Source organism: Dermacentor andersoni, chromosome 1 (assembly GCF_023375885.2).
Source record: "Dermacentor andersoni chromosome 1, qqDerAnde1_hic_scaffold, whole genome shotgun sequence".
Taxonomy (NCBI): domain Eukaryota; kingdom Metazoa; phylum Arthropoda; class Arachnida; order Ixodida; family Ixodidae; genus Dermacentor; species Dermacentor andersoni.
Genome location: NC_092814.1, coordinates 138,665,225 through 138,684,025, shown reverse-complemented (window position 1 = coordinate 138,684,025; position 18,801 = coordinate 138,665,225).

The following is an 18,801-nucleotide window of genomic DNA, read 5'->3' as shown; positions in this document are numbered from 1 at the left end:
AAAGTGAGCCTGGAGTCAAGAATAACACCTAGGAATTTGTGTTCTTTATTGACAGGAATTTGTTGTCCGCCAAGTTCTACACAAGGATCTGGAACCAGGCCTCTCTTTCTTGTCAAGAGAACACAAGAACTTTTGTGGGGGTTGACCTTAAATCCGTTTTGGTCTGCCCATTTGGACACTTTGTTTAAGCCCTGCTGTACCTGTCTTTCGCATACTGTGAGGTTGCAGGATTTGAAGCCTATTTGCATATCGTCTACGTATACGGAATAGAAAATGGCAGGTGGTAGTGAAGCACGTAGTGTGTTCATCTTAACAATAAAGAGAGTGCAGCTGAGCACGCCTCCCTGAGGTACACCAGTTTCCTGCGTAAAGGGACGTGACAGTGCATTGCCGACTTTTACACGGAAGGTACGATTGGACAAATAGCTTTCAATTATTTTCAACATTTTTCCACACATGCCCATTCTCGACAAGTCTCGCAAGATCCCATAACGCCATGTTGTATCATATGCCTTCTCCATATCGAGGAATATCGAGAGGAAATACTGTTTGTGTACAAAGGCATCGCGAATATATCCTTCAATGCGCACAAGATGATCTGTTGTTGACCGCCCTTGTCTGAAGCCACACTGATAGGGATCGAGTATATTGTTGAATTCAAGGAAGTGTATGAGTCTGTGATCAATCATTTTTTCAAAGAGCTTACACAGACAATTCGGAAGAGATATCGGACGATAACTTGCTGCCAAGGAGGGGTCTTTTGCCAGCTTCAGGACAGGAACCACAATCACCTCTTTCCATGTAGATGGGAGGTATCCCGCAGCCCAAATAGTGTTGTAAAGTGTGAGTAGTGTAACTTGTGTGTCAGTATGTAAGTTTCTGATCATATTATACATGACTCTGTCAGGTCCCGGTGCAGTGCTTTTGCATGTGTTCATGGCAGCTCTCAATTCGGCAATACTGAAAGGCCGGTTATAGGGTTCATTCTGTCTGGATTTTCTAATTATTGGCTTACATTCTTCTATTTGTTTATATTTAAGAAAGGACTGAGAATAATAGGTTGAGCTCGACACGCTCTCAAAGTGCTCCCCAAGTGAGTCTGCCTGATCTTGCAGGGTATCGCCTTGTGTGTTTACCAGAGGGAGTGATTGTGCTGGTCGCCCTCTTATCCTAATAACCCTGTTCCAGACTTTGGCCTCATCTGTGTAGGAGTTGATGCCAGATAAAAACTTCTGCCAGCTTTCTCTTCTGGCCTGTCGGCGGGTTCGCCCGCCTTGGGACTTGATTTTTTCAAAGTTGATAAGATTCTCCTCAGTGGGACAAGCGCGTAGCAACCCCCACGCTCTGTTCTGTTTTTTACGAGCGATCCTACAATCGTCGTTCCACCACGGGACACGCCGTTTGCACGCCAAGCCATTTATTTCTGATATGCATTTAGATGCGACATCTATTATGAAGGCTGTAAAGAACTCAACAGCAGCATCAATTCCTAACGAAGACATGTCAGCCCATGAAATACTAGAAAGAGTTCGGAATTTCTCCCAGTCGGCTGTGTCAATCTTCCACCTAGGAGCCTGTGGTGGATATTCCTTTTCTTTAGGTGTTCTTAGCAGTATGGGGAAGTGGTCGCTTCCGTAAGGATTGTTGTTAACTTCCCATTCGAGTTCAGACAGTATTGACGGGGAAACTAGGCTAAGATCAACTGAAGAAAAGGTTCTGTTTGCGAGACAGTAATAAGTGGGTTCCTTCTTATTCAGCAGACACACACCGGACGAAAAAAGGAATTGTTCAACGAGACGACCTCGCGCATCGATACGAGAGTCTCCCCACAAGCTGCTGTGTGCATTGAAATCACCCAGAACAACATAAGGTTCTGGCAATTGATCTATAAAGGATTGGAAATCATGTTTAGTTAATTTGTAATGTGGGGGTATGTAAAGAGAGCTAATAGTGATGAGTTTGTTTAGGAGAGCAGCTCGAACCGCCACTGCTTCAAGAGGCGTTTGTAACTGTAAATGTTGACACGCAATGCTTTTATGGATGACAATGGCAACACCGCCCGATGATGCGACACCATCATCGCGATCTTTACGAAAGGTTATATACTGTCGGAGAAAGTTTGTGTGTTTTGATTTTAGGTGTGTTTCCTGTAAACACAGCACTTTTGGATTGTGTTGGTGGATGAGTTCTTGTACATCATCAAGGTTTCTCAGAAGACTTCTGACATTCCATTGTATGATTTGTGTATCCATATTTAATGTAAATTGGTGCTGTGTATACGGAAACAGAAATGATGAATTAGATTACAGAGCTCTTGCGAGGACCTGTAACCGGGGTTTTGCCTTTTTTGGAGCGTTCGAGGGAGCCTCGCCGCTCCTTAGGCGCTTGGTGCGCCGTGGGGATAGGTCTTGTGTCCATTGCCTCTTGTGAGGCGCCGGACACGCGCTCTTGAGAGCGAGAAGTTTTTCGAGAGAGTCTCACCTCGGAAGGCGAGACCCCTGTGCCCACCAGCCCGGAGGTGGATGGGGCTCCCTGAGGGATTTGGCTGCGCCGGCTGTTGCCAGCGCTGGAGGGGGCCGGGGAGGTTGAGGCAGCCTCGGCTGCGCCTACCTTCGTGGCCGCTATCAGTCCTGCGGGATCGCTGCGTGTAGCGCAGGATGCCGCAGATAACTCTTGTGGGGCCGGCAACCCAAGGGTAGCCTGGCCGCTTTGCTGGTTGAATGGAGTAGGCTTACCTACTTCCACCCTGGGGGCAGGAGGCAAAGGTACCTGCTCGCTGCACGCGGGCTCGGTACTTGGCATTGGCCGCTGCGACGCTGCCCCCCGACGCGCCGCATCAGCATAAGGTGTGCTGTGGAAAGGTGAGCACCTCTTACGGGCTTCCTTAAACGAAATGTTTTCTTTGACTTTGAGGGTAATTATTTCTTTTTCTTTCTTTCAGCTCGGACAGGAGCGTGAGTAGGCTGGATGGTCACCAGTGCAGTTCACACAGTGAGGTGTGCCACTGCAGTTGTCTGAGGGGTGGCCCTGGACTCCACACTTTGCACAAGTTATTTGACCACGGCAGGTCTACGAACCATGGCCGAACCTCTGACATTTGAAACATCGTCTAGGGTTGGGGATATATGGTCGAACATTTAACCTGATGTATCCTGTTTCGATGGTTTCTGGCAGTACGCTGGATGAAAATGTTAGGATAAGATGCTTAGTGGGGATTTCCTTGTTGTCTCGTCTAAGTATAATACGTTTTACGTCAGTGACATTTTCTTCTTTCCACCCTTCCAGGAGTTCAGCTTCTGTGAAGTCTAGGAGGTCTGCCTCTGACACGACTCCCCGTGAGCTATTCATTGTTCGGTGTTGTGTAACAGAAATTGGTATGTTACCAAATGTCACAAGACTGCCAAGCTTCTCGTACTGTTGTTTCTGAGGGATCTCAAAGAGAAGGTCCCCGCTAGCCATTTTCGTTACCTTATAACCTGACCCTAAGGCTTCGGTGCAAGATTTTGCTACTGTGAATGGCGAAATGAATCTGGCTTGCTTTTCAGGATTTTCACTATGTACAACATGGTATTTCGGGTAGTTCTCTTTTATGCGGGTCAAACATGTGCTGAAGTCTTCGGTGCGTCCCCTCTTCTGAGGGTGATGATCAAGTAGGCGGGGACATGCGGGTGTTCTCATGGCATTTCGGTTCGTTTTCGGCAGCAATGGCGGCCACCCACCACGGAGCCCAACATGGGGACGCTGCAGGCCTTAACGTGTAAGGCTGCAGGCGCCAACCGTACATTGCCACTATAACCTAATATATTATACCCAAGGGAGGGCAGATACACAAGGTTAACCCTTGCCGCCGGGGAGAAAGGAAGTAATAAGAAGTGAAGAGAAGACAGGAGAGATGTAAAAGTGGGAGAGAAAGACGAAGATCGGAGAGGAGGACAGGAAACGGCGACTGCCGATTTCCTCCAGGTAGGTCAGTCTGGAGGTTCCGTCTATGTGAAGCCGAGGCCGAAGAGGTGTGTTGACTCCGCCGGGGGGCCTTAAAGGTCCAAACACCCAGCTTCGGCTCAACCCCCAGGATCCCCTTTTCCCCAGACACGGCTAAGCCACGCACGGCTACACGCGGGAGGGTCCAACCCTCGTGTGCTCGGGTACGTGGTGTCGCAACACACCAAACGCCTGCTTGCGCAGACGCCCTGCGGGGGCTATTCACAGAGGTCAGCCTTAAAATATGCCCGAAGGCCTACATCCCACAAGAGCGGTACTATTTTTCGCGGCCGAAAACACGTTCGTAATTGGGGCAAGGCAAGTTTTAACTATGCGGTATGTAGAAACGATCCACATTTGCAGACATTTTTTGCACACATAAAGTAAGGAAAACGGTTTGTGGAGAAACCACGGATGCCGATTAGAATATTACAGGAGATTTATAAAGTTAGAAGACTCCGCTTTTAGCTCGTTTCAACACTGCCTCGCGAAACGGACAAGAAGTTATTAAAATTGCTGTTTTCATAGCACAGTGACAGAACCAAGAGAAAGAGGCCGAAGGCGAAGGAAATGTAGGAAAGTGAATTATACTTCATCCAGTCAGTTTGTGTACACATGGAGAAGGGGATGTGGGGTGAAAGAAACCGAGAAAGATGAGACAAGTGCTCACAGTAGTCACGTGTACTAGACAAGACACAGCCTGTCTATAGTTCAGCGTTCAAGTACGTTTCTTTCAGACACTGTAGATGCACTTGCGTGACTCTGGGCCAATGAAAAGTAAGACCGCCACACCTTCTCCTTGTACCTTTGCTTCGGTAAAAGGCCAATTGTTCATTCCGCCCAAGGCACACTGGATAATCTTCTTCGAAGCCATAACATTTTCAGGGGAGTTGCTCAATAGCCTTTTTAAAGGTGCAGATGGCACGTATGAAATGCCAGGCGTTTCATTGAGATGGCAGTATGATTTAGTGAAGGCTACTTTGATCAATTGCCCAGAGAACAGTGTTGGACCATAACATGCAATATTTTGCAGTAACTTCGTTCGTAAAGACGGATCGAGGCTGTGTAAGAGATGTTTGAAGCAAGTTCCCAGGAATATTTCAGCGATCCAACGTGCCCTTACGTATCAGATGGCGAAGCTCTCTTGCAGCGTCCACTTTTGACAACGTTGTAAAGTATGTTAGCGCTCCGGCATGAGCATATCGGACATCGAATAAGTCGTTACAAACGGCGCCGCAATGACGCCGCAGCCGTGCCATGTGTAATCTTTTATTTTGATCCGTCTTTGCCTGGAAACATCATAATGTACAACCAACTTGCTCAACAGTATATTCTTGATTAAATGGTTGCATATCTTCCCTGAAGTTATGCTGTCAATCGTGGTACCACCGCGAATTCTTTAGACAACAAGTTGAATGCATCACACTCAACATTTATTTCTGCTTAAACCTGACTCACATTTTGGTTTTAGGAATAACCTGTGAAATGTTTCATCCATTTACGTGAATGCATAGCATGATTTATTGTATGCAGGACACTGTCTTGGTGCGTGTACCCTGCCGCCTTGGCAACATCTTGGCCGTGCTGCTTCTTCATAATCTGATTTGCAGGTGTAGTCCACCTGCACGTCTGTGTTTGTCCAAGAGGCACTCTGTGGGTTGGAAATTTCTGTTTATCTGTAAATTGGTTCAGCTATCTTCAACGTGAGGCCGTTTTCTCTCAGTAGCGTGTGTGTGTGCATGCGTGTGTGTGTGTGTGTGTGTGTGTGTGTGTGTGTGTGTGTGTGTGTGTGTGTGTGTGTGTGTGTGTGTGTGTGTGTGTGTGTGCGTGTGCGTGTGTGTGCGTGTGTGTGTGTTGAGGCTTTACCCCTGGGGATCTTTAACGTACCCCTAATGCACAGGACACACGCCCCCATGGAAATGCGGCCGCCGACGCCGAAACTCGACCTGGCGCTTAGCAGTGCAATACCACAGCTGGTAAACCATGATGGCGGGTAATGTGTGCATGTGTGTATCTATTATCACTGATCAACTCCTCTTGGTCACCGAAAGTTCACTACTTGCTTCGTGAACTCCCGCAAAAAGCGATGAGATGTTCTGCTTCATATTTCGTCCCAAGGCAGAACCTGTGCCTTTAGTACTCACAATCTCCTTGGTCAATAAAAAATTTTCATATTTTCGCAGTACACTTTGCAAATCTTCAGTGTTTCCCCCATAGCAAAGAACAAGTTGTAAACGTGCAATGCCTCTTCATTTGTGATGCTGAGTAGGATCAGTGCTTCACTACTTCCGACCTGCGCTCTTTCAAATATGTGGTTGTAAGGAAAGGTTTAAACTTCTCCTTGAAGAGGCGGCTTTTTTTCGAATGCTGCCGTCCACTTTCAGGGGTCACGTGGTTTGACAGTGTCTATCATTGTGTCTGGGGACAACGTCTTCAGCGTAGTTTGGCAATTTGAAACATTCCTGAGATGTTTTACTCAGCTGTGTGGTTGCTCAAACTTTCTGGCGCTTGCTGAACTCCATATGTTTGGTATGGCATGAATAATCACAACAGGTCGCGAGATATGTTTGACTATTTACTCTTTTTTTGCATGCCTGTGAAGTGAAACCGTCAGAAGAGCTGGTTTCCTCCTACAATCGGAAATGTGATAGCAGGTTAGGTTTTACAAGGAGCACTTGAGTGTCTATTGACAGACAAAGCGAGACATTCGACCCCACAGTCGTGTTGTACACTGTTTGCTGCAGGACCACCACGTTCTTTCCTTGAAGAGACAAGTTGCGAGAGCTGCTACCTAGTAAGAGGTAAGAGGAAAGTCCTTCCTATGTCTTCGCCATCGAAAAACTTGCTACTTCTTGGTGACGCTGTCAAGGTATTTATTTTTATTTTTTATTTACTTATTTGTTAGTACCATCGATCCCACTGGGGATCATAACAGGAAGGGCATGTACATAAGTAATTATAACACATAACATGTAAATATGTAGAAATGTGATTACACAACATATATAGACAATAAGCATAGTTTAGGAGTACGGTAAGAAGAAATAACAGAAAATAATACATTGTAATAATGTTAAGGTCAAACAAAGTGGTAATAAACCATAGGGCCCACTTTAGGTATCGCTAGTACAAGTTAGGGTTATGTATACAATAAGTTGCGCAGGATAAATAATAACACTGGCAGGTCATAATTGTGAGACATGTAATTATTTTTCAGCAAATGATAAAATAATAGCAAATGTTTGGCTGTTTATAATGGAAGAATCCAGTTTCTTCTATCCACGAGCCATTGAGGGAAAATATGAACACTTAGGACTTTCTGTATGAAATGAGAGTTCGCTTAATGTTAAAGAATGTTTATGACGGGTAGGTCATGTCGGGGTTATAGATATTATTACGAGGAGTATTTCATCGGCAGTAGCTGGTTAGTTTTAAGCTACGCAGCACAAAAACAGGGTTCCGGCTAGCTCGAGCATTCAGTCATGCCTACATCGTTGTTGTCTTCATCGCCCAACCGTGACAACCCCCGGCGGACGAAGCATCGTCCCGGTGCTTGCTATGATGCTTGCAGTTGTAAAGCTTGTGGTTGTAAGCATGCATGATGTCGCTTGGTGGTGTGGCAGTCGATGATTTGGATGTCAGCGGAGATATTTCATAGGTGACCGACGTTAGTTGGCGCAGGACTCGATAGGGTGCTACATAGCGTGACAGCAGCTTCTCGCAAAGCTTAACACGACGAGGTGGGAGCCAGAGCAGGACGAGAGAACCTGGAGGGAAGTAGGCATCTATGTGTCGACGATCATAAAAGGCACTTTTGTGCGACCTGTGATAAAAAGAGTCGATAGCGAGCTACCGTGTGTGCGATAGCCTCACGGGCGATGGCGCCATGAGTATATGAAGTGGTTGACATCGAATCACACGGAAGCATAGTGTCGAAGTGCAAAAAGGGGTTACGGCCAGACAGAAAATGAAAGGGTGAGTAGCCGGCTGCTTCATGACGGGATGAATTGTAGGCGAAGGTGACAAGCGGCCCAGCAATGTACCAATCACTGTGATCGTCTGAAACATGCATGTAAAGCATGTCGGCCAGTGTACGGTTGAGACGTTCACCAAAGCCGTTAGTGTGGGTATAATACGAAGGGGCAAACTTATGATGAGTAGCACACGAGCAGAGAATGTCGTCAACCAAGCGAGACAAAACGCAGCGACCACGGCCTGTGAGTAGCTGACGAGTTGTGCCGTGCTGAAGGATGATGTCCTAGAGCAAGAAATCAGCGACATCAGTCGGCGCAGCTGGTCGGCACTGCTCGAGTGATTGCGTATCGCTTGGTACAATCTGTTGCAGCCGAAACCAATTTGTTCCCCGTGGTCGATGTGGGGAAGAGGCCTAGCAAGTCCAGCTCCACGTGATAAAAATTGGAGGACGCTTAAGCTTCGCCTTCAAGAGTGGAACGCGACAGCGTTCCCATCGACCCGCCAAGGGGTGTAAGAGAATGCGCTACGGCGCAGGGATCACTTACGAGGCGCCCCGCATCGGACTTTGCGCCCACCTATCACACGGAGAACGTCGAGCAACGCAGCGTTCGGCGCGGCAACGAAACGTGCGCCTGAGCAAACGGAACGAACCAAAGAACTCGGTGTCTCGGAGGGGGAAACGATCTACGCCAGCCAAACGTCGTGATCGGCACGGGCAGAGAGATAGATAGATAGTAATCTAAAGAAAGGAACGGCGCTTGATTCTGCAACCCGCGTGGGAGCACGGCGAAGCGTCGTCAGGGGAGAGGGAGTCGGGGCCGCCACGCGCCTGGCGCCGGTCCGCGCACAGCCCCAATACGCGCATGGCGCGCCACCTGTCGGGGCAGCGCCGTACATTGAGAGGAGGGGGTCTTCTGTGTTTGCCGCAAGATGGCTCTGCGTGTGCGGTAAGCGCAGAAGAAATGTAGCGGAAACGTACTTCGCTACTCGTGTAAATGCTACTTCTGTAAGTTACATGCTCATAATTACCGATATACACCGCAGTATAACTTTCTACGGCACGTTTTTAAGGCAACACCGCGTTCACTAGAAGCGCGTTTGTACCGCTTTCAAGCATCGAACTCGTGGCTCAGTGGTAGCGTCTCCGTCTCACACTCCGGAGACGCTGGTTCGATTCCCACCCAGCCCATCTTGGAAGTTCCTTTTTATTTATGAAGTGCCTGCCGTTATTTATCGCTCACGGCCAACGCCGCGGACGCCGACACCGAGACCGACGACACCGGCTTTTCTGCGACACGAGCTCCTTAACGCTATCGCGTTAAAACGGCTCGATAGGGATTTCAATTGTCTGAAGGCGACCAGCAGGGAGGGTCGTAAGTTGCCTCCGGCGCTGCCACCTGCCAAAACTTGTTACATATTGTCGAATGGAGCGATAAAGGCCGCGCCAGATGTTCTCGCCTAAATAAAGGCCTCGGCTAAATGTCCAGAGGTTGGAGCAATATGAAATTGCGTGAGGACATTCCTGCACAGATGATGTGAAACGACGAGGAGAACTTCCTCACCATCGTGCATGTTTGGCCGGTACAATACGTCTTGAAGCAAGAACATACTGACTGAAAGAACGGCATTGCCGGATCGAAGATGCTCAATGAGGGCGAGAAACAATGGATCATGGCGCTGTTCGTCAGCCTCATGAAGAAAGTCAGTGATGGCCAAGACGCAGGCGTCAGCTTGAGGTTTGGTGCATCTGGGTGGGCCAGTAGTCGGCATACTTGTGCAACTTTCAAGATTTGTAGACTACAGATAACGTTTACTCCTGTAGTCGTAATGCCCAACAGCCAAGCCTTGTCGTGAGATCTTTAAGGGTTGACAGCCAACAGAACGCATGATGATCTGTAATAACTGTGAAAGGGCGACTAGTATAGGCATGGGCACAATTTTGCGATAGCCCAAACGAGAGCTAGGCACTCCCGGTCAGTAATCGAGTAATTTTGTTTCGGTGGAGAAAGTGGACGGCTGGAGTACGCTTTGACACGACTTCGCCGCTCTGTATTTGAGCAAGGATAGCATTAATACCCTGGCCACTTGCGTCGGTGTGAAGCTCTGTTCTTGCGGCCGGGTCAAAATGAGCCAGCACTGGCGGTGATGTGAGGGCAGATATCAGCGCCACAAAGGCGTTCGCTCGTTTCGCACCCCAAGAAAAGGCAACATTCTTCCTGAAGAGGTCAGTGAGTGGTCGGGCAATGTCTGCGCAGTTATTGACAAATCTAGGGAAATAAAAGCAGAGCCCAAGAAAACTGCCGACCTCTTGAGAAGAAGGAGGAACCGGAATCTCGCGGACAGCATGAACTCTGGCAGGTTCTGGTTGGACACAAGTAGCGTCGACAAGGTGGCCAAGAAGAAACCAGCGCAGCGAAAAACCTCAAGAATGGCCGACAGACGAGGCAGGTGGCTTTCAAACATGGAGGACAAAACAATAACATCGTCCAGGTAGCAAAGCAAGTCGACCATTTAAAACCGCGTAAAAGCGAGCCCATTTGGCGCTCAAGAGTTGTGCAGGAGCAGTACACAACCCGAAAGGCATGACCCTAAATTGGTATAGGCCATCAGGGGTTATAAATGCGGTCTTCTCACGGTCGTGGCCATCGGCAGAAATTTGCCAATATCCAGACCATAGGTCGACTGATGAGAAATACTTGACACCATTAAGACAGTCGAGCGCATCATCAACTCGTAGTAGAGGATAAACGTCCTTCTTAGTGATTCGACTGTGATGGCGATAATCGATGCAAAATCACCAGCTATTGACCTTCATTTTAAGAAGCACGACAGGTGATGCCAAAAAGCCGGATGAAGGCTCTATAACGATTTTGGCAAGAATTTACTCTACCTCCATCTGCATGACTTGGCGTTCAGAATGAGACACACTGTAAGGACGTCGGTGAAGAAGAATGGTATCGCCAGTGTCAATACGGTGGGTTGCATCTATTCGGCCTAAAGGACGATCGTCGACGTCGAAGATATCGAGGCAGGACGTTAGAACAACGCGAGGTGCTTCTATTTGGGAAGTTCGAAGGCCCGGAGATATCATTTTGTCAGCAAATTCCTTAATTGGCGCGGTTGTGGAAGGTAGGGCTGCAGGATTAGTGTCAGGGGCGAAAGCAGAACTTGTGCAGTCGTCCAAGGGAGAAAGCTCCGCGAGTGAGAACCTTTGAGGAAGAACTTGGGTGGAAGTCGAGAAGTTGATGACAGAGAGGAATGTTCTCTCGTTGGCAACAGCTACAATAACGTGCGGAAGACTGAGGTTGCGGGCGAGGATTAGATCTGTAAGCGGAGCTACTGCATAATCGCCAACAGGGAGTGACGGGAACGGCGACATAAGTATGCAGGTGGCAGCTTGAGGTGGAAGCCGAAGAACATCTATGGAACGTAGTTGAGGGTGACCTACAAAGGCGACATCAGGGTACAAAGGCAATTCGAGCTGTAGAGCACCGGTAGAGCGATCAATGAGGGCTGAGTGAGCGGTCAAGTCGATGCCAAGAATTACATCGTTTGGACAATCACTGAGAACAGTGAAGATAAGTGTGGTGGCCGGAAACAGCAATACGAGCAGTGCACATACCAAGAAGGGCTGTTCGGATTCCTTCAGCTACCCGAACTTTAGGGGACACGGCTGGCGTAGGGACATTTTTTAGTCGGTAGCGGAGCGCAGCAATCATTGCAGAAATATGAGCCCCAGTGTCAATAAGAGCGGTAACGGTCAGCCCTTCAACAAAACACCAAGCAAGTTGCGGCTTGAATTAACCCTCGGCAGACGTACTTCGGTACGGCTCATCAATTCAGTTTCACCTCCGGAAGGTGCACTGTCTAGTTTCCCAACAGGTGTCCGGAGTAAGCAGTGGACGGAGAGCAGCACCTTTGTGGTGAGCGCGACTGACGACCCTGGTGTGACGGCAAGCGGCTTGGCCAGTCTCTTTGAACGGTGACTTCAGTGTACAGTGGGTCTGAGCGTGAAGACGAACGGCAAGGTCCAGAGTACTGACGGCGCTCATCATGAAAGCTGGGTTGGGAATACCGTCGGCTGCGACAATGGCAGGAAATATGGCCTACGCGAGAGCGAGAGAAGCAGATCGGTCTACCGTGGGGCGTGCACGATTCAGAAGGATTTCTGTGGTGTGGTGGGAAACGGGGAACCAAAGCAGCAGCAACGGCTGGGGCGTCGTGGTGCTGAGTATTATGACGAGTGGGACACATGGCGTGAGGGGTGTGACTGGCAGTACGTGGAAGTAGAACGCCCATATTGGCAACCTTTTGACGCAAGACGGCTTGAATAAGAGATATGGTTGCAAGATTATCGTGCACATGGGTCTGGTAAGTGGTGGTAGGCATAGCGGACAGTACTTCCGAGGTTGTCAGAAATCGAGAGCTCAAGTGTTGTCAGCGGATCGTCGCATGAGGAAGTTGCAGTGGTATTAGGGAGGCGGTCAAAGAGCTGAATAATCCGTCTGCTTTTAGCCTGTTTGAACCGCCGTCATTCAGTGACAATGGGCTCAACCGTGGAGCAGTTCTTACAGAGGAGCAAGTTGAAGGCATCGTCAGCTATGCATTTAAACACACGCCCGACCTTGTCTGCCTCCGGCATGTCTTTGTCAACTTTGCGGCGCAGGGTTAACACGTCTTCAATATACGTGACGTATAGGGTTCCGTGGACGACTGAGCTCTTGACGCGAGTTCTTGTCTCGCTGCAAGCTGTAGTCCAACTGATCAGCCAAACCAGTCGCGTATAGCTTTGCTTTCATACGTCCCAACTTGTCAGTTCTTCTTCGTGCGTGTTAAACCAGACGCTTGCTGTAGCCCATACATAAAAATATATGTTGGTATACACCATCGTTTCGTCCCACCTGCTGTGATCTCTGACGCGCTCGTATAACAGGAGCCTATCTTCCACGTCAGTTGTGTCCGTACCGCAGATTGTGCTGGGGTGGAGGAGATGCGAAAGAATGGTCATTGACGGAGCTGGCGTGTACTGCGTAGACTGCGCACTGTCTTCAGGCATCGTGACGGAACAAACGTGGCATCCGCTACGAAGATCCAGGACAGGGTTGCAATCGGGCGTACCCAGAACCTTACACCAAAAAATGTTACTAGGGGCGCTATAACATAAAGCTGTTCGAATCTGCTTTTATTCCAATCTCCTGACGTCATATTTGCGTAACCACGAACGCAAGCATCGGGCGGTAACCCACAGCATTGTTTGAAAAGTCCAGTCAAAGGCGCACCTCGTTTATAGGAGGTAACCTTTTTGCTTTCAAAGGGGATAGCATTGCCTACATTGAGCTGTTTTTCCTACCTAATTGGGTGACAAGAAGTGAGGAGCACGCTCAAGTGCAGATGGTTTCAGTGGGGCCGAGCTAGCACTGTGAAATTATATAACCGGCTTGGAAAGGTGGTGTCAACGTCTGCGATTGGTCCACTTCCCTGCACTTAGTTTGCGGTGGCTGGTCGAAAATCTCGGCGGTATGCCACGGAAGGTTCAAAATGCCACCAGAACGGACCATCAGCAGAGTTGGCAGAGGGATGTCGTATACGTGCCGAAAGGGCTCAATAACGTTATACTGCTACGAAAAATGTTGTTTCACGCAAACAAATCCAGGCAGCTACGAGTAGCCAGTGCCAGAGCGATCGGCGGGCAGCCATCTTCTATTCCTTCCGTAACGGGGCAGTCTCCGGCAATTCAGGAAAAATCAGTTTTGTTCGGCGTACACGTCACACTGACACGGCGAGTTGTCGCGGTTTTGTGACATCGCGTTACAGACAGGGGAAGTGGGTGCAGCCAGAAAACGTTTGACTAATAACCCAGGGCTAATGACGTAAAAAATAATTGAATCAGAAATAATAATTATTTTTTCGTTCGGTCTCATCATGCATGATCAGTGTGCACATATCATATCACATACAAATCAAATACATATCATATCATATGCACATATATCAGTTTTCGCGGTTTTCGTGACGTCGCGTGACAGACAGGAAAAGTGGGGGTGGCCCAAAGCAGTGGGAGATGGTGCTGATCAGCTCGGCATTAGAGGATTAGCGAAAGCTATCACCAGAGCCGAAAGAGCTGCCAGCGCCGCTGGGTCCTTGGACTGAAGGCTCCATCCACCACGGGGATCCAGCCCTCTCCGTATTCCATAAAATAAAGTTTTTTTCTCTCCCTCTTTCTCTCGTCAGTGTATTGTAATCATACTATTGTCATTCGATCGTGATTATGCCGCTCTTGTCATGCCTTCTTCGTCAGACAATCGCTATCATGCCACCATTGTCTGACCATCACCGTGCCATCATCATCACTTCAACTTCATCTTTCTACTCTCGTCATGCTGTCGTCGTCACCCATCGTCTTCATAAAGGTTTAGTATTATAGTCATCGTCACGCCATTGTCATCATGAAGTCGTCGTCATGCCATTGTCCTCACGCCGTTGTCATGCCATCGTCGTCTCTGCATCATCGTCATACAGTCTTCGTCATGCATTCGTCATCATACCCTCGTGATCATGTCATCGTCGTCATGCTGTCGTTTCACCATCCTCATCCCTTCAGTATCGTCGTCCCATTGTCGTCATGCCGTCATCGTTTACCACGTTCGTCGATATATCGACGTCCTTATTTGTTCGTCATTGTATCGTGATCATGCTGCCGTCATTTAATCGTGATTACGCCGCTGCAGTCATGCCACTGTCGTTATGGCGTTGTTGTCACAGGGACGGTATCATGCATCCGTTGTCATACTGTAATCTTCGATCATGCCGTCGTGGTTGTGCCAGCAAAGTCATTCCCGCATTCTCATATGGTTGTCATCATACTACCGTTGCCACGCCATTCTCTTCATACAGTTGTCGCCATCCCGTTGTCCTCGTGCCGGTGTCGTCGCCCTGTATTTCGCCCTTTGTCATACATTAAAGGCCGAATTATAGAAAAATGCCTACTTCATCCCGCGCGCGAGGGACCTCCCTTTTGATGCATAAACCCCATATATGGGTTAAGAAGTAGCTTGACAGAGACGTTATAATGCCTATAATTGCTTATTATTGCGTGTATGGACACTCACGGCGCATTTCTGCCGTCGACGTCGCCGTGCTCCGTATGCAGTATGCGCGAGTGAAAGCGTGTGAAGTTGAGCCGGTGATCGTAAGCGCGCCACCTTCCGTCACGCGCAAGGCTTCGGGGGGAGGGTATGTAGGGGGCACACGCTCTACTCCGGCCGGGCCGCTGTATCTTGAAAGCCCTCTGCGACGTGTACAGAGCCCGCGCTGCGCTGTGTTTTTGCGGTTTTGTTCGCGTTGATGCGAGCAGCAGCACGAAGGTTGATTCGCTCGCTGCTGCTGCCGCGTTTCCTCACTGCAGCGTTTTGACAGCGAGTTTCCGCGGTTATCGAGTGAGATGTATGTATGTATGTATGTATGTATGTATGTATGTATGTATGTATGTATGTATGTATGTATGTATGTATGTATGTATGTATGTATGTATGTATGTATGTATAGTGTGCTGAGGAAAGCATATGTCACCTTGAAATAGACAAATACACTTGTCGAAACGTTGGCCCCTGCTTTTATTTTGTTCTCGTTTTGCTCATCGTATTTTTGCTTTTACCACTTAAAATGCTTTTTGGTGCGCTTTTTATTGCAATAGTATTTATATAGATACTACAAGCGAACTTTCACCGTCAGCGACGATGTCGCCGTGAGGTTCCGCATAAAGTCCAGATGCCGTAAGATCGCGCCCCGGGAGCCATATGCTGCAGTTGCGAGAAAAAGCTTGCGAGGGTGAGCCGAGACGGATGTTGGCGTAATACACGCTGTCTACTCGCTCACGCAAGGGGGTTGGGAAGAGAGAGGAAGTGCGCCTTCGCCTCTTCTTCTGGCCCAGCCGTGATTAGACATGGGACGCATGAGAACACCATGTCTGGCTAGGCGAGCCGAGCTAGGACTAGGCGAGCCGAGATGGCTAGTAACTTCGTTTATGCTGTGTGCATGCGCACCTAGTCCGCGTTGAAATGAGGGGCAGGAAGCACGAAGGGGAATTTGTTCGTCGCTGCTGCCGCTCTTCATCACGCCAGCGTTATGAAAGTGAGCGTTTGGGGTCATCGAGACAGATCTGTTCACGTTTGCCTGGGCCTGCGTGACACCATACTTGGTAATTTAGTTAGTAAGCGAATGTTTTACACGGCCGATATGAAACTACGAAATTTACTTCAGATTGTATAATACTTCGCTTTTTGTATCAATGCTTCGTATTTCGTGCTAAACTGCAACTTTGTATTTTTATTGCCTCGAAAGCACATTTGCTCATTTATTTCCACAAGACCTGGCAACAACAACAGAGACTGCTGCTAATGGCAAACTCATCTGGCAATGTGACCTAGCAAATAAGCGCTTGCGCAGACAAAGCTTGCGAGGGCATTTTACCATCTGCCTAACACTGACTGGTTAGCATGGCCATGCAAAGAGAGCATCCAAAGTATCCATCTTCGGTAGTAGGCTCGCAACTCCATGTTATAGTGCAAGCGGGAATTTCAGCGAGAAAGGTGCAGCTTGGAGTAAGGTGTACTTCCGACTGCTGCTTGGAAAGACTATTGACTAGACTGCGCTGCACGTGCGTTCGGTCGAAGCGTGCAAGGTTCACTGGAAGCACTGTCGACTGTAGTGAAGTGGTCATCTTTCTCGGCTACTCAGCTTCTTTTGTGGTTGTGCAGATATATCCGCCAATGACGGCTCACCTGAGCTGTGCAGTAGACCAGCAACTAACTCAGCTCCCCTGCAATAATGTCTGCCTACACACACAGCCCTATCCTGCACTTCAGTCACTTTCCTGCCGTATTTTGTATTTTTCGCGTTTGTTGCACTTGATGCGCCAGTGTAAGCAATGAAGTTTGGCTATTGAATGTATACTATACCTGCTCATAGTGCCAAGATAAACGTATTAAGCGTATTTGGACGGGGTAAACAGCGCGTAAGACGAGGACAAGTGAAAGAACGACAACACCAGCACTGACTAACAACGTAGTCTTTATTGCAACAAGGCGATATATACATACCAGGTGCAGCTTCCCCGCATGCGCCTATAATATGGTCAAGGGTAAAAGGCATTGATTAAAGTTTTTGTGTAGGAAAGATGAATCATCTATTTATAAAGGTGACTGTTCCTCAGGAGCGGTCTAGGAATGTGATTTCTTTTTTGCTTAAAGCTATCGAAGCCATGCTCACACATACATTGCCTCCTTTGTGAACAGCGCGCACTTGGGCTATCGAACACGCGTAAGTCTGTCGGTATCTGCCGATAACCCTACACGCACAGAAGTTTGCTTTGCAGCCCCATTTGCCACAATGTAGCACCAAATTGCTCCCTTGCTTCTGGCGAAGGTTGTTTTTGTGTTCTCTGAGGCGATCATCGAGGTACAGCATGGGTCGCCCCATGTACGTTTTTTTTGCAGGACAGCGGAATCTCGTACACAACTCCAACGGTACATTTTACGGGCGTTTTTGTGTGCCCAGTATGCATATACTCTTTTTGGGTCCTTCGTGGTTAACACGTCTGTGTAGCCGGCCTAACCTGTTTTTGCGCTTGAAAAAACGACAGGACCTCCTACTTGCTGAGGGACTTTCTTGATGCCGTGAGAAACAATGTGTACGTAGGGGATTACGCTCGTTTTTGACCAGTCGCGGGAAATCCGCCCGTGTTGCGACCATTTTCAGATGGATTTCAGGATTGCCTACGCTAGGTCTTGTATTAGCGGGACAGGAAATTCCCCATCAGTCAGTCTTCCTATTTGAGTTCTGAAGCTTGAATCAATCATGCGGACGCACGACCTTGAAAGGCAGTTTTTTTAGTGCGGCGGTCCCTATTGCTTGTTTAACGAGTTTTGAATGGGCGCAGTTGAAAGGGAGCAGGCGTTTTGCTGAGCGTGGTGCGTAGTGCCAATAAATGTGGTCATCGAGAAAGGTTAGGTTAGTGTCTAGAAACCCCAACTCTAGATTCCTTGGGAGCTCACTGGTGAGGGGAAAATCGTACAGCACACGGGCAAAAACGCGAAGATAGTATTAATCTGGGAAGCAAGGTCAGACATCTGCCTTCTTCAGCACAATTAGAAAATCATCTACATACCGAAAAACAGAGTGCACGTTGGACCCGGATAGTTCAGCTTCAAGACACCTGTCCAAACTTGCCAAAAGGAGGTCACTAAGCACGGGCGCTGAACAAGAACCGATGCATATGCCCTTTTTCCGGACAAACGCTTCCTCGTTGAAAGTGACCACAGTGGACTGCACGTAGCACATCAACAATTCAATAAACTTATCGATGCTGATCCCGAACGAATTCTGGAAGTTCAGGCTTCCGGCCACGTCAATGGCTTCCCTTACAACAAGGCACAGCGGGGCGTGCGGCAGGGTGTAGTAAAGGTCTTTTATTTCGATGGAAATCGCCGAAAGGCTTCCTGCGTTTTTCTCCTTGAAGTGGTCAATCAACTCGGTCACCCTACGGGGCAAATAAGGGTCGTTGATGCAGAGCGTTCGGAGAGCCTTCATAAGGAAGGTTCCGAACACCAACTAGTCCAACGTCGATCCCTCATGTATTACTGAACAAATAACTTAGCGCAATAAAAACCACAGACACAACAGAGGTGGAAAAAACAAGCGTGTTGGCTCTAGTACGCGAATTGACAAAACAGCGGCCCTTCGTCTTCCCAGCAAATCCCTGTGAAGCGGTGGCTTGCACAGTAAGGCTGCAGCCTTTCAAATCTCACAAGTGAATGCTACGTCAGTATTCTTGCGTCGAAAATGGAC